A 15,145-nucleotide genomic window follows, 5' to 3' on the forward strand; every position below is an offset into this window, starting at 1 on the left:
AACATGGATTTATGAACAAAACTCACATCCTCTCCAAGAGCACTTAGCCACTAAGCCATCTATTCAGCCCCTAAAAGCAGCTAGTTATTTGAAACAAACCAGAAGTCCTACTATGCTACTTTGAAATTTCACATCTGAGCGCCTCAATATCTGAATCATGTGTCTAGTGACCAGAATCTAGTCTTAACACTTTCAACAGACTTAAGCAACCTCCACCAGCATCCCAGGTCTCTAAGGATGCCAAGCTCATTTGCCAACACTAGTGCTGCTGACCCCAGGGTTCTTTATATTAGAACAAGTTCAGGCAGAGGCTCTGGGGCCAGTTCCTGAACATCCTATGAAAATGAATTGCAGGTAGTCACACAACCCAACATCTTTTTTAAAGCCTTTTTTTATGAGGCAGATCTAAAGCTGGAAAAGCTCTCCTTTACCACAAAGGAGATCTAGGCCAAAAAGGAAAAAATAAGAACTTTATGAACTATTAAAAAAATAATGCTGTGGAGTTAGAGAGTTATGGATTAAGTTCCGACCCATTAATTCTTTTAGACCCTGAGTTGGAGTTGGCAGAAAGTATTGGGCCTCTGGATGACTGAGACAATCCAGTCCAGAACAGTCACCAAGGAGAGACTGGCTGCCAGTGGGAAGGGCAGACTCTCTCCTCGGGATGATAACTCAAGAAGAGACCTGGAATTCCATGATCTTACCTCCTCTAGGTAGGGGAATAAATGGTTGGCTCCTCTGTTTCTTCTGGGGGTTCAGTTACGTTAAGCAATATCCTGCTTAGGCTGACTTGCTATATTTCCCTGGAAGGAAATTGATTTCTTGATTCTTCCAGCGAATATAATCCCAACCCAGTGCTTTAGGTTTCCTTGGGGCACCACTAGCTGAAATATAGTCTAAAGTACTTCTAGGGAGCTCAAGAGCTAGAGATGGGATGGGAAGGCAAGGCACAGAAAGCATGTGGGCTAGGGACAGTCATGCTTTCAACTTCCCCAAAGAGAACTACTAAGAGGTTTGCTTTGGGGGGTTGGGGGTAGGGGGCTAGTCTTTGCTGAGTGGGTATGTTTGACAACTTCCATGGGAAGTTTATTTTTAAGTATGTAAGGCTTCTGAAAGGATAAATAAAAGATTATATGAGAAAGAAGAAACACCATGGTTTCTGGTTGTTTAAAAGGTACCTATACCAGCATAAGGAAAAGGTTGGGATCAATAAAGGATCTTTCCTTTAGACGGAGATCTGTTTCCACTTTAATACAGATAAATCCTATGGTAGGCCTTTGAAAGATCAAGGGAACATCAAAGTATGTAGAGTATCCTGTCTTGTCAGGAAAATAAAACTTGTCCATTTACAATTCTCCATCAGTACCAGAAGCACAGCCACCTTCAGCCCTCCTTCAGCCCTCTTCAGCCCACTGCATGCCTGCTGCTCAAAGGCTAACATGCAGCATCAAAACAAGCCCTCAACAGGAAGAAGTTACTAGTCACAAACAATTCTGTTCTAAAGATGTTCTTTTAGCAATATGAGCCTTTAATGTTTTTATTATCATGTTGGTTTACATGTAATGATGTGTTTTACAATGACCTTTTTCAGACATGCGCACAGTGTATTTAACCTATCTAGACCCTGGCACCTGCCTTGCTCCTCTCCCACTTTCATTCATCCTCTTCTTCAGTCACGTCTTTCTTGTTTGCTGTTGCTATGTACTTCATGTGTGCATGAACCAATGCATTTCATCGGTAGCTTACAAAAGCATGGTGAAGCGCTATAGCAGCTTGGGTGCAGTGCCAGTGGCTACACTACTCAAGAAAATGTGGCCTCATCATCTGAAGAGCAAGGCTCACAAAGGAAAAGCCCAGGATTAAGCAGAGGTTTGGTAGGAATCCTGCAGGGCATCAAGTCTCTGATGCCAGAGTTTGCCTTAAAGTCAAAAGAGCTGTGCTCAAAGATCTCCAGATACAACTCACCACCACCCACCCTTTTTATGTGCCCAGTTGACATAAAGTACAACCTGAACTACTGTAAAGACAAGAAACTCTTACTACCTTTTGGCAGCTCTTACAATGATTTTTTTTTTTTTAATCTGTCTTACATTCTTTGACAGATCTGAGTTTTCATTGCAGTGGTGGTTGTTCCAAATACTTAAAGCTCCTATATAGAGACATGCTCACCCATAACTAATGTCAAAGGAAATCAAGACAGGAACTCAAGCAGGGTAGGAACTTGGAGTCAGAAGCTGATGCAGAGGCCATGGTGAGATGCTGCTTACTGGCTTGCTCTCCCTGGCTTGCTCAGCCTACATTCTTATATAATCCAGGACTACCAGCCCAGGGATGACACCAGCCACAATGGGCTGAGCCCTTCCTCTTTGATTAATGATTGAGAAAATGTCTTACAGCTGGATCTCATGGAGGCATTTCCTCAACGAAGGCTTCTTCCTCTCTGGTAACCCTAACTTCTGTCAAGTTGATATAAAACCAGCCAGTCCAGGTGTGGAGCTCTCTCACAGAACATAGAGGGGTTACCATGGCTACACCACTACATCCTGCTCTCTTAACTATCAACTACTCATCCTCCCTGTACACCAGGAGGGGACAGGACCCTAGGAGTCCCTCCCCAGTCAATGACTAGATATTGAGGGACCCAGCCTTTTGCAGGTCTCATGCAAGCAACCACAGCTGCTTCAAGTTCATGGGTACAATACCCATGGCATGCTCAGAAAACAGCATTTCACAGCCTCTCCCCCCATCATTCTACGTAGGAACTATTCAATTTCTTTAAACGCTATTACATTTAGTGTGTGTGTGTGTGTGTGTGTGTGTGTGTGTGTTTGTATTTAAGACAAGGTCTCACATAGTCCAAGCTCACTTCAAATTTGCTTTGTAGCAAACCTCAGACACAAACTCATCTTCCTGCTCTGTTTTCCTAAAAGGTGAGAGTCCAGGTATATGCTGCCTGCCTAGGTCTTCTGCATTGTTTTGAAAGTACCTATTAATTTCCTTATGTTTTCCTATGAAAACAGTGGTCTTACTGATAGGAGATACCACCCCTCTTACCAGTGCATGATAGAACTAAGAGTCATAAGTTCAGTAGGGAACAGAAGCTGCAAATTAGTGGGCTTGCTTTAACCCTTTAAATTCATTATTTAAAACTGAGACATTTGCCATAAAATGCAGGCAGCAATGGGTGGGGGCTAACTTGCTGGTACATGCATTTAACTTGCTGGTACATGCATTTAAAGAGCATGAAGTCTTTAGTCACTGTATCCCAACATTCAACCTTGGCCAGTGGAGAATTAGCTGGCATTCTACAAATAATCTGGTGCCTGGGAGGCACTTGAGTTTGAGAGCTTTGGAGGAATCCAGAGAGAGGATAGTGAGGGATTTTTCTAGTTTGGAGGAGATGAGCCTTGAAACCTTGGGAGGATTTATACAGTGAAAGAGGTGTTCTGAGAAGGTCATTTCATTCAGGAGAATAACTTTGATGCTGAATTCCACCAGGTTTCTCTTTTAATAATATTTAAATTGCGTAAGGAGGCAGATGATTTGCTTCTTTCTTTAAAAAGAAAAGCAGATTTGAGGGTGAGAATCTTACTCCCTGGAACCTTGCCATCTGATAGGCTTCTAGAGAGGAAGAAAAAAAAAAAAGATAAAACAGAGGAATTGGGTCCAAACTTGCTGCCCAGGCAGCAGCCAGCTGTTATGCTTATGGATTTGTTGGTTACAGGCAGACATGCAATGTGGACATGTAAGCTAAATAAACCCTGTCATCCCCACCCTGCTTTTTGGTCATGTTTTACTGCAGCAATAAAAACCCTAAGACAACCCCATGCTCATGAAGATACCCTGTAAAATGCAGTCCTAAACAGAGCAGAAGAAAAACATTATAAAAAGACATGAACATGGTGGGGACACTTGCTGGGAGGAGTAGTGCTTCGGCAAGAGCAGAAGGAGCATGAGAGGGTGTGACCAGAATGTACTATATACTTGTATAAAATCATCAGAAAATAAATTTTTAAAAAAGAAATTCAGTATTTCCAGGTTAAACACACAAACAACAATGAGCAGCAGCTAAAGCACCATGAGGGGGCTTCAAGCACACTTTGGAGGGGATGCAGTGAACATTAAGAACAGAATCGGCACCCGTGTGGACACCAGCTGCTGGAACCGTGTGGCATTATCCTTGTTTTTATAGGTGCAAAAAACCCGAGTTCAAAAAGCTGAATCATTTGTCCACAGACTTACTCAGTTGGTGCTTCAGTGTAGTTTGGCCAAGTCATTCTAGCCTGAAAACTCAAGACTCGTCATCACCAAAGTCACTGTCAAGTATGTTACCCAGAACGTCAGCGTCACATAACAGCTAGTCTGTAAAGCTGAACTGGGCATCCATTGGCTCAGTTCCCAGCTTAATTTTTGTGAAAGTCATCCATAATAGGTCAACCGCAGAAAAAAAAAATCTATCCAAGACATGGAAAATCAGCCCCCCTGTTATTAATAACATATTCAAATACATATTTAGCTCTCATTAATATGCTTGAGATCCCTAAATACAAGAAGCATGAACTTCCAACTGTATTTAAGATATCTTTTTGGCAAGTTTATTTTAATTATTTAAGTTATTGCATTAGGGACAAAAGACCTTTGATTAAAAGAAGGCGCAGTCATTCAAGGCACCAGATATTGAGGATCCACCTGGGTCAGAAATTCTTTTGGACTTTAAGCCTAGGAATAGGAACCAGGCAGAAAACCCAAGTCTAGAAGAAACTGACTTTGCTTTGCTTAAAGACAGACTAAACATTAACCAAAGAGGGAGAGACAAGCTAAGAAGGCAAGTGTTCTCTGGTAGAGAATGTGGAATAAATGGAACCTTCCTCTAGACAAGGAAGATAGGGAAGGTGAGGTTCAAATGGTTGGAGTTAGCACTAGAGAAACAAAAAGGCAGGAAAGAGATCAAGAGCCATTTTCCCCACAGAGAGACAGGAGTCTTGGAAGGCCACTGATTCGGTGAGCCATGTCCCTTCTGGGAAGTGACAGCTGCTTGGGGGGTGGGCATTGCAAGACAAAAAATGGGTAGGAAGGATTGGCTCAGCAGCAGACACAAGCTGGACAGACCTGGAGGATGGAAGCCACCACAGCACAGGTCTGGATTTTATTCCAAGGGTAGCAGACAGCTGAGGAAAGAGTCAATCCTGGAGCAGGGAGCCATCGAAACTGGTCAAGGGTTTTGTTTTGGCTACTGTGTGCAGAGAGGACAGGAAGATGAGTGTTGAAACAGGGGATACCTATGGCAGTGTAGGAGAAGGTGTTTGGCCGTTGTGTGAAATGCCTGCCACTTGCCCTCCTGCCCCAGAGTCTAACTGGCACTCCTTCATCCCAGAACTCCTTGCCTTTAGTCCTGTTCACACAAGAGATCCAAATCAGACGTCAGAAGAAAGGACACTCATTCCGCCCCCTAACAGGACGCTTGTGTACTTAGCACCCAATTATTGAGGTTCTCATAACAAGGATGCTAGTCTTGGCAGGTGGCCCCCATCACGTGGTCTCCCCAGGAGGCCACCCCATAGTTGTCCCCCAGGATTCCAGGAACCTTTATTCCCTATTTCCATTAGGCCTTGGCTAATCTCATAAAAGGTTGCAACCAACCTCTAGGTATTGTGTTGTGCCTGGTGGTTTGAAAACAATACCTTTATTAAACTCCAGTTAAATTACTCAATTTGTGTACACCATCTGTTTCCTGTGGTACAGAAAGAAGAAAAGTTTAATATTGAAGAGTTCACGGACTCTGATCCTTAACTAATATTCTCTTCCTCGGCGGCTTCCTGCTCATGACTTGAGGGTTATAAACCCCAAAGAGTTCACACTCTTGTATCATTTGGGGAAAGCCAACAGTATAAATTGATCAAAGCTGTAAAAAGCCAAATGCTGTGCTGACGACTCAGAGAGCAAGAGTTCACGGCCACATGCAGTATTGTGACTGTAGCCTAAGAAGTACGAGCCACTGCTTAAATACTGAGATATGTTTGTCAATCATCCGTTTATTCAAACAATGAGCATCGAGTGCCCGGTACTTGTAAGGTATATTTTATGAAATCGCCCTAGGACAGAGCCAACCACACAGATGTCTAGGAACTTGCTTTCTAGCACAGTGGGAGACTAACTCCACAGCACCTTACAGACTTACTTAAACAGATGGAAACGTTTATGAAAGAGAACACTTCGCTTACAATGTAGGGTTGGAACACAGGAATGGGTGGGTAGGAGAGGGAGGAAGGCAAGCCAAGATGACAGTCAGGAAGACAAGGTCTTTCAGACTTCTGAATGGTAACAGAGGGACTGTATTGCTGGAGCAAACCCTGAGGTAGCAGGCACTCAATGCTCATTGATTGAATAATGAATGGCAAACATATCTAGGTATTTTAAGCAGTACCTCTCACTTCTAAGGCTACAGTCATACACTTCGGATGGCAATGAATGCTTGTTTTCCGTGTTTCAACACAGCCTTGAACCCTGAGAGTGAGTAATCACAGTGAGGTAGGCTGCAGTCAGGGGAAAGCTGGGAGGAAACCAACAGCTTCTGCAGAACTCCAGATTCTTAGGGGGGTTGAGCAGAGTAGTCACCTGGATTGTTTTAGTTTTAAGAGGGTCATTCAGGAGGCCAATATGTGTGCTATAGTTTGGATTGTAAATGCACTCTAAAGACCCAATGTGTTAAGTACATAGTCCCTAGCACATGATCTTGTTGGGAGGGTCCACAGACCTTAAGACACAGAACCTAGTGAGAGGTACTGGGTCACTGGAGGGCCCTCAGAGGGCATTGTGGGACTCCAGCCCCTTCTCCTCTCCTTTCTCTTTTACATCTTAGCTGAGATGACTGCTCGGCTCTAAGATGTGTTCCTTTCTGACATGATGTCACAGGCCCCATGTCATGGAATTAATGAACATTAAATAAAACATAGAAACTATAAAGCAAAACAACCACCTTTTATTCTCTTTTGATTCTCTCAGGTATTTTGTTACAGTAGCAGAAATTTAACTACAACAATAATGTAGAGACAATGGCAAGATTAAAAAAAAATTTCAAGAAAAATTCTTACTCGTAAAAGTTTAACACACAGTGTGGTTTGGGCCAAAATGGCTACCGTTTCAATTTGCTGAGACGTTAACACCCCCGGGAGGGCTGAGTAGGTCTGTGATATATAAGTCAAATTCAGGAGCTGAGAGATGAGGTCTGAGCTGGAGGGGAGATTTGAGAAGCATCACTGTTCAGCTCTGAGGGATGGATGAAAATGTTTGAGAAGTGAGGACACAGTGGTCTCCTGACAAGTCCTGAGTTTAGAAACCTGAGACATGGAAGCAGGCACATTGGCAAGAGGGCCTGAAAAGGTTAGCGTGACAGAAAGAAACATAGAGAGGTAGGATCCCCAAAGCCAGTGGAAGCTGCAGAGGAAGAAGGTGATCAGGTGGCAGTAGTGTTGCTAGGTCCTGTGAAAACCGAACCTGGAGAAAAACAGACTAGGTAAGAAAGAGACACAGGCCTAGATGAACATCCATGGGCAGAAAGTCCATGGAGACCACTGAGAACCCATCACTCTTCTTGGGTTCCTTAGGAGGGGGCTGCAGGGCAAAGACATGTATAGTAAGCAGTTAAAAAACTCTCCCTCCCTTCTCTCTCTGTCTCTATCTCTTTGTGTCTCTCTGTCTCTGTCTCTCTCTGTCTCTGTCTCTCTGTCTGTCTCTCTCTGTAATCCAGCATTTTTAGTAAGTTGCCACAACTGCATCATAGAAAAGATCTCAGCAGGTATATGAACAGTACCTTTTAGAAAGCAAAGGGGATTGGGCCAGGGAAACACAAAGATTGGGGACCCATGAATCCCTTTTACAAAGCACAGGTTCTAGCCACAGGTAGTCTGGGGAGAGATTGCCTGCAGAAGAGGCCCCCTGCCTATTTGTCTCCTGCAAAGCAAGAAATTAAGTCACTCATGCAGTAAGAACCAGGGAGTCACTGTTGAAGAGAGTGGGAAGAGAGTGGCAAATCATCATGGAGGATAGAAGAGAGTAGCAGGTCATCATGGGGGATAGATGAAAGTGGGGATCATCATGGAGGATGGAGGAGAGTGGGGGATCATCATTGTGGAAAACGATATTACTGGGCAGCCTTGTCGACCTAGATTGGCTTTGGTGGAAACCCAGAAGGATAGTAATCCACAGTTATTGTAATGTTAATCCAAGGTGATAGAAGCTTTGGCTATCCAGGAAAGGAAAGTCTGGACTGCATGGTGACTTAGAGAGAGCCCGTAGGTCACCCTGGGTAGTATTCACCAGCAATTTCCACAGAAGGTATTTGTTGCAACTGGAGTACAGAGAAGGTGGTGCTTATGACTGCAGGCAAAGCAAGCTCAAGGAAATGTGACAGTCCCTGCTGTCCCCAGACAGAAGGGAGAGAAACAATACAACAACATTCAAATATATGGAAATGATCTTGGTTTTAGATTCTTTCTCATTTGGCATTTGAGGCTCAGAAAATGTAAAAAATAGATCTGAAACTCCATTTTAAAAATCTCTTTTGTAGATTATTTCTGGAATGTAAAAGCCCAGCTCTCAGGTAGAACTGGGGGGGGGGGGGGGAGTGGACTAATGACCCCTGACATTAAAATTTAAAATATCCCACATGCAAATCCATCTTCCCTCCATTCTTTTGTAATGCAATAACCAGTGAGAATTAGAATTGCAAAAATGCTAAAAGAGCTGCTCAGAAATTATACAACAGAGTCAGTTCACAGTGATATTGAGGCAGGGATATAAAATGAATACAAGGGAATACAGAGACACATCCTGATGTAAGAGACTTGGGCAGACATGTGTATATGTGTATGGGTGTCTGAGGAAGCCCTCTGATAAAATGTTATTTCCTTTCTTTGCTTCTTCTTGAGTCAAACTTTAAAAATGGACACTCTTCTCTCTTCGTTACAATTACATAGTAATATAATGGTAACATAATTCTTAGTCTACTTATAAATAACTTTCATTAAATAGCTTTTAAAATATTTACTTGTAACTGTAAAGACCTTCCAAATGCCTGGTTGTTAAAAAACAAGGATCAATGTGAACTCTTCAGGATTCTCTGACAACCATGTTTCCAGTTATTACTTCTTAAGTTCCTAGACACTAGAGAATTCAAATGTGGCCCTCTCTTCTCTTCTCTCCCCTCTCCTCCTTTTCCCTCCCCTCCCCTTCTTCATCCTCTCCCCTCTTTATCTTTTCCCTTCCTCTCTTTTCCCTTCTTCTCCCTTTCTATCCCTCCTTCCCTCCCTTTCCTCTTCTCTCATCCCTCACTTCCTCTCTTCTTTCTCCTTCTCCCATCTACCCCTGTTTCTGGGTTTCATGGAACACTTAAACTGTGACCACAATCAGGTAGGGAACTGTTTTTAAAACAGGTTTTGAAAACTCCTTTTTGACATATATTAGCTATATAAATATTTAGTAATGGCTGCATTTCCTTATTCCGCACATCTTGTTTGACTGAAATGGCTCTCATAGGCTCATACATGTGCAGACTTGGTCCCCTGTAGAACTTTGCAGAGAGAATTAGGAGGTGTGGTTGTGTTGGAGGAGCTGTGTCACTGCAGGTGGGCTTTGAGGTTTCAAATGCCCATTCCTAGTCCAGTCTCTGCCTGCTGCCTGCAGATCTGAATATAAAAACCTCAGCTACTGACTGTACCATGCCTGTCTGATTCATGCCATGATGATAATGTCTGAAACTGGAAGCAAGCCCCCAACTACAAGCCTTCGGAGTTGCCTTGGTCATGGTGTCTCTTCACAGCAATAGAATATAGAAACTAAGATACCTTTCCTGTATTTTACCCCCTTCCTCCCTTCTTTCATTCTTCCCTCCCTCTTTCCCTTTCCCTCTTCCCTCCTTCCCTGTATTCTTTCTACATTTCTATCAGCACAGAATGAAGAAAATGTCTTTTCTTTGACTGAGACAGAGAAGAAAGGGTGCTGTCTGCTAAATGTCACCTTAGCTTTCTACTGGTTTCCATAAAGTTGAGGGTAATATTATTCATTTACTTACTTGTTAGTTAGTTAATTAATTAATTAATTTTAGTCCCAGGATCAACCCTGGGGCTTGTTATATGATAGACGAAAGCTCTATCTCTGACCTACATACATCTCCAATACCAATATAAAGTAGTTTCTTATTAATCCTAGAGGCTCATGTCCAAGGAGATTACTACAAAAGGAAGTCCCTGTGAGGGCAGACACCTCCATGTATTCCTGGTAGGCATTTTGGTGTGACACAAAACGTGAACAACAGGTACCAGTTTTCATTCTTTCTGGTAGTGCCCCTACAGAAGTCTGTAGTTATCGCAAAGTCTCTAAATGTACTAATTTTGCGTTGTGGCTTCTGTAGTTGTGCTTCTGGTGAACTTTTCTTGATGACTGAGGAGCGTCCACCCAAGATGTGGTGGGTTTTGTGTTTAAAAGTTCACCTTTCTTTGAGAAAGGCCCAGGACTACACTCAGGTCCCAAGTACCCAATGTGGTTGCTAGCCAGCTAATGAAAATGTTCTATTAGCTTGAACTTACGTCCCAGTAGTTTTCTCTGCTGGATACCCAACACTGGGATTACATGTGTGTCCTCCATTCTGAGCTGTGCGGTCCAGGGTATTGATTGTTGTGCGAATATTTGCTACTCTGATGCCTGTATTGATTACTTATTATTGTGACAAAATATTAAACATAAACACCTTTAAAGAAATGAAATGTTTATTTTGGCACAGACTTCAGAGGAAATAGTCCATCATGATGAGAAAGGCAGGGACACTGGATTGGTCAGTCTGTAATAGAAGGAACTCAAGGTAGAGGATCAAGAGGCTGAGATCTCAAACAGAATTAAGGCCAAGCCAAATGGAATCACCACCCCCAGGACCCAATTTTCTCAATAATCTGAAACCTCCCCAAACTGCCACCTGATTGGAACCACAGGTTCAAACACAGGAGCCTGTGGGGGACATTTGACATCCAAACTTTAAGTTTTATAGATGACAAAAATTATAGATTAGAGCATGCAAATAACTGGCCCTGAAGCACATGGTGACACAGCCAGGTTGGATCTGAATGATGACAAAGGCTGTGCATCTATCCACCCACACAGCAGGTGACAGCTATGTTCTTCATCAATGCTAATGGACAAGTGGTGGATGATCAGCAATGTCTGTGTGGGTGAAAAAGCACACGTACACCACTCAGCATAGAAACCAGCTCAGATTCTCTTGTCCAGAACAGAGTTTGGAGTGGAAGCCTGCCCCATATTAGCTACTCCTGGTAACACTGCCCTTCACTTCAGATGGAGATATCCCCCTGGTAGGCACCCTGAAATAACACTGGTTCATCCTTTTGAAACTGCGGTTTGAAAACCATGGTCAGGTTTTCTCTCTGTGTAGCTCTTTGAGTTAAGAAGGGCAGGTACTATTAACTCCATTTCACAGGTGAGGGAACGGAGCTCTGCAGAGGTTAAATAAGTTGTCCAAGGTCACACAGCACATTAATGTACCCGGGAGATGGGAAAGCCTATCTCCCGACTTCCTGCCCAATGCTTTCCCACTCTCCTTCATGCTGAGCTCCCTCCCTTATCATTCCCATCACTGCTGAGGGGCGGCAGTTGATGAGGTATGCTATCAGCCCCTCAGCAGGAAACTGTCCTATCTGGGTAAGAAAATGGGCATGCAAATACACGCTTGCAAGCCGACAGGCATGCATACACAGTCCACTGTAACTGCACATGCCAAAACAATCCAGTAAAGGGTGGAGGAAAACTCCCAGGTTATTTTTTAGAAATGGAGCCTAGAGGATCAATTTCATCGTGAAATGGAGCCATGGGTATGATAGCAGACTGCATTCATGGCGGAACAGTGAGTGGACCATAGGGTCAAAGCTCTTACTGTCCATTGCTGTTACATGGTGCCAATACAAAACACAGTGGCCTAGATGAAAAGACCAGACACAAAAGGTCCACCTCTGCCCTTATACAACTGTTTCTAAATTTCTGGATATGGGACCACACTTTATGAGAATCAAAAAGATGCATATTTAACTAATTTGATATATTGTTGATAAGAAGCAAAGAGAAGGGTGTTACCAATAACGAAGATCATAAATATTCAAATAGCGAAGATTTGATCGTGTAAAAAAAAAGCAAACAACATCTAGAAGCAAGATACTGCACTGCATGTCAGCAGTGAAGCCAGGATTTTAATGGAGACATTTGTCTTTAGTGAGCTAGTCTGTCTGGCATTTTCCTACACAGTGGCCTGGGTGGCAGCAGAGTGGAAAGTAACTTCCTTTCTGGTGGTTGGATGAGGGAAGGTATCTCAAAGCGAAAGGAAGAGATGAAAGACTTGAATTCCAGAGGCCGAGGAGTGGCTGTCAGTGGACATTCTCAGGATATGGATACATGCATGCTTCCAGCCACGCTGTCAAAACAAGGACGGGAGTCTCCCTCCAAAGAAGGGCAGCACTAATAGTCGTCTCCTGAAACTCAGGTGGAAGCGCCAAGTGAATTTCCTTGGCAAAATTAGCAGAAGGTAGTTGAGGAAGTATGAACACTGGGAAACTGGCCATACATTGTAGAAATTCAACATGTAGATAAAGTATCTTGCTAAATGAAAGTGAGTATCAGTATTTAAAACAGAAAGGCAAATTTCATCTAAAACAACTGGGGTCTGTGTCTGTTCTAGCTGCGAAGTGAGAGAATGATAGAAAAGGCTCAAGAGAAAGCCAAGAAAGAATTTTAAATAAATGTGCTTTTCGATAGAAATTTGCCCTGTCACACGGAGTGCAAATAATCCAGGATTCAGAATGTTTTCTGCATTCTAACTTAGAGGCACAAAAATATGAGAGAACTTGAAAAGAAGGACTTTGTTCTCAGTGTAAATAAAACATCACGAAATGACCCTCATTTTACAGTTGCCTTCTTGAACATTCTTGACATAGCTGACAGCTGGTGCACAAAGACACTCCTTCTGGCCCTGGCCCAAGACCTCTAATGGCAGATCTGGGAGGCCGGTCTCTCTCATTCGCTTCAGTTCTCAACTCTGTATTATATTCGTCAGCCCAGCCTCTTGATCCTTTGCTGCCCTTCCTGCTTTCTCTAGTTTTGAAGGGTCATGGAAATGTAGCCAAGAAGCACAAAGACTAGGAAAGTGTTAAAGATCATGGATACTCAAAGAGCAATAATGTAATTGTGCGGTGCATTAGCAGAAGTCCCCACCCCTTAAATTTTTATTGTCTTAAAGAAACATAGACAGTGACATTGACCACAGGAGCCTTGTATATGGTAGACAAGGATTCAAAGGCAAGGGTGGTGCTCGAAATCACGGTCTTCCCATAGCATCAATATGATGAAGTGAATGAAGTAGGTTAGAACAAGGATCTTTCACCTGTCATTGTAATTATGCTCACAGTCTGCTGCCTGGTTTTAGGTCAGGTTGACACAAGCTACAGTTATTTGAGAGGAGGAAAGTTCAACTGAAAAAAATATCTCCATAAGGCTGGGGTTCAGGCAAGCCTGTAAAGCATTTTATTAATTAGTGATTACTGTGCGAGGGCTCAACTCATTCTGAGTGGAGCTACCCTATGGCTGGTGGTCCAGGATTCTCTAAGAAAGCAGGCTGAGGAAGCCATGGGGAGCATGCCAATTAGCAGCATCCCTCCGTGGTCTCTGCATTGGTCCCTGTATTCAGATCCCTGCCCTGTGTTTGTTCCTGTCTGGACTTCCTTCAGTGACAGACTATGACATGGAAGTGAAGGTCAAATAAACCCTTCTCAATACTTGTTTTTGGTCATGGAGTTGCATCCATCATAGCAATGGTAAACCCAACTAAGACAGCCTGGTACCAAGCCAAGTAGTAGAAAGGCAGAGATTACTGAGATAGTCTCATAGTTCTCACAGAGGTAAATTTGATGCAGTTTCTCAAACTGTCCTTTGAAACACAAAGGGATTTCATTAAAACTTTTTATAGCCTGAATACTGTTTGAAATGCCCTATGTTCAATATTCTTTCAGATATTTCTTATGTTCATCAGACTCCCCAATTAAGTAAATACATTTCTCTACTGTGCTTCTAGCATTTCCCAACTTATCTGACTCTCTTGCCTAGCAAACACATACCTTGGAGTGAGTTTATAACTATTAATATATAGATATTCTGTCTTTACCTTAAAGATATAAATTCTTGGCCTTTTTATGACTAAAGGTGGCTGATACACACATGTACTCAGAGACTGTGGCAGCACACATAAGCCCTACACAGGTTTAAACCGAAGTCCCAGCATGGAGAAGTGGACACCAAGACCCATCCTTAGCCAAGAAGCTATTTGTAATTGAGACCTGCTTAAGAAGAAAAATGATGTCATGACACTGAGTAAAGCAACAACAAGCTTGGGCATGCCTTGTGACTAGGAATAGTTGACCAACACAAAAGAAGCTCTGGTTTGTTTGTGTGTTATTTCTTCTGGTATTTTGTGTCTTTCTTGGTTTTTAATTTTAATTAAAATATTTTTAAAATAGAGAGACAGCAAAAAAACCCATGAAGATGAGGGGGGGCAGGGAAGAGTGTGGGAAGGAAAGAATACTATTGAAATATTTTAATATTTAATGTGAAATTATTTTAATAACAGCAAAAGAAAACAAATAAATTCAAAAAGGGAAAAAGATTTTAAAAGAGATAGTAGAAGTGTTCTTATGTAAGGTAAACAGTATTTCATCCAAAATGAGCTGGATGTGTTTGTTATCTCAATGAAGGATACATTTGTCTTCTTAACAGTTTATAAAAGCAGAAAGAATATTGAATATGGCACAAGGAAGACCACATACAGAGGGGTTTGCGTCTATGAGGCAGCCTGTGGTCTTATTCCCAATATTTACTTGATCATGACAACAATTACACAAGATGGGATATTGCTCTTCTTTAGATCTTAGTGCCCACCAAAGGCACATTAATGGATTGTTGGCATGTAAACCCACGGTGCCACCGGGAGGCAGAGAACCTTTAAGATGTGGCAGCTAGTGGAAGGAAGTCAGGTCATTAGGGACCTTCAAAGGGGATATGAGGACCCCACAGGCCACTATGGGAGCACCCCCATCTTCTT

At 42.7% G+C, this 15,145-nt stretch overlaps 1 protein-coding gene across 5 annotated transcripts in view; it reads right to left on the reverse strand.

Moving 5' to 3' along the window:
• Fhit (fragile histidine triad diadenosine triphosphatase) overlaps positions 1–15,145 on the reverse strand; it is a 1,459,653-nt gene that overhangs the window by 1,012,852 nt on the left and 431,656 nt on the right. The gene's annotated exons all lie outside the window — the stretch shown is intronic.

The sequence above is a fragment of the Arvicanthis niloticus genome, chromosome 3 (assembly GCF_011762505.2).
Source record: "Arvicanthis niloticus isolate mArvNil1 chromosome 3, mArvNil1.pat.X, whole genome shotgun sequence".
NCBI classification, from domain to species: domain Eukaryota; kingdom Metazoa; phylum Chordata; class Mammalia; order Rodentia; family Muridae; genus Arvicanthis; species Arvicanthis niloticus.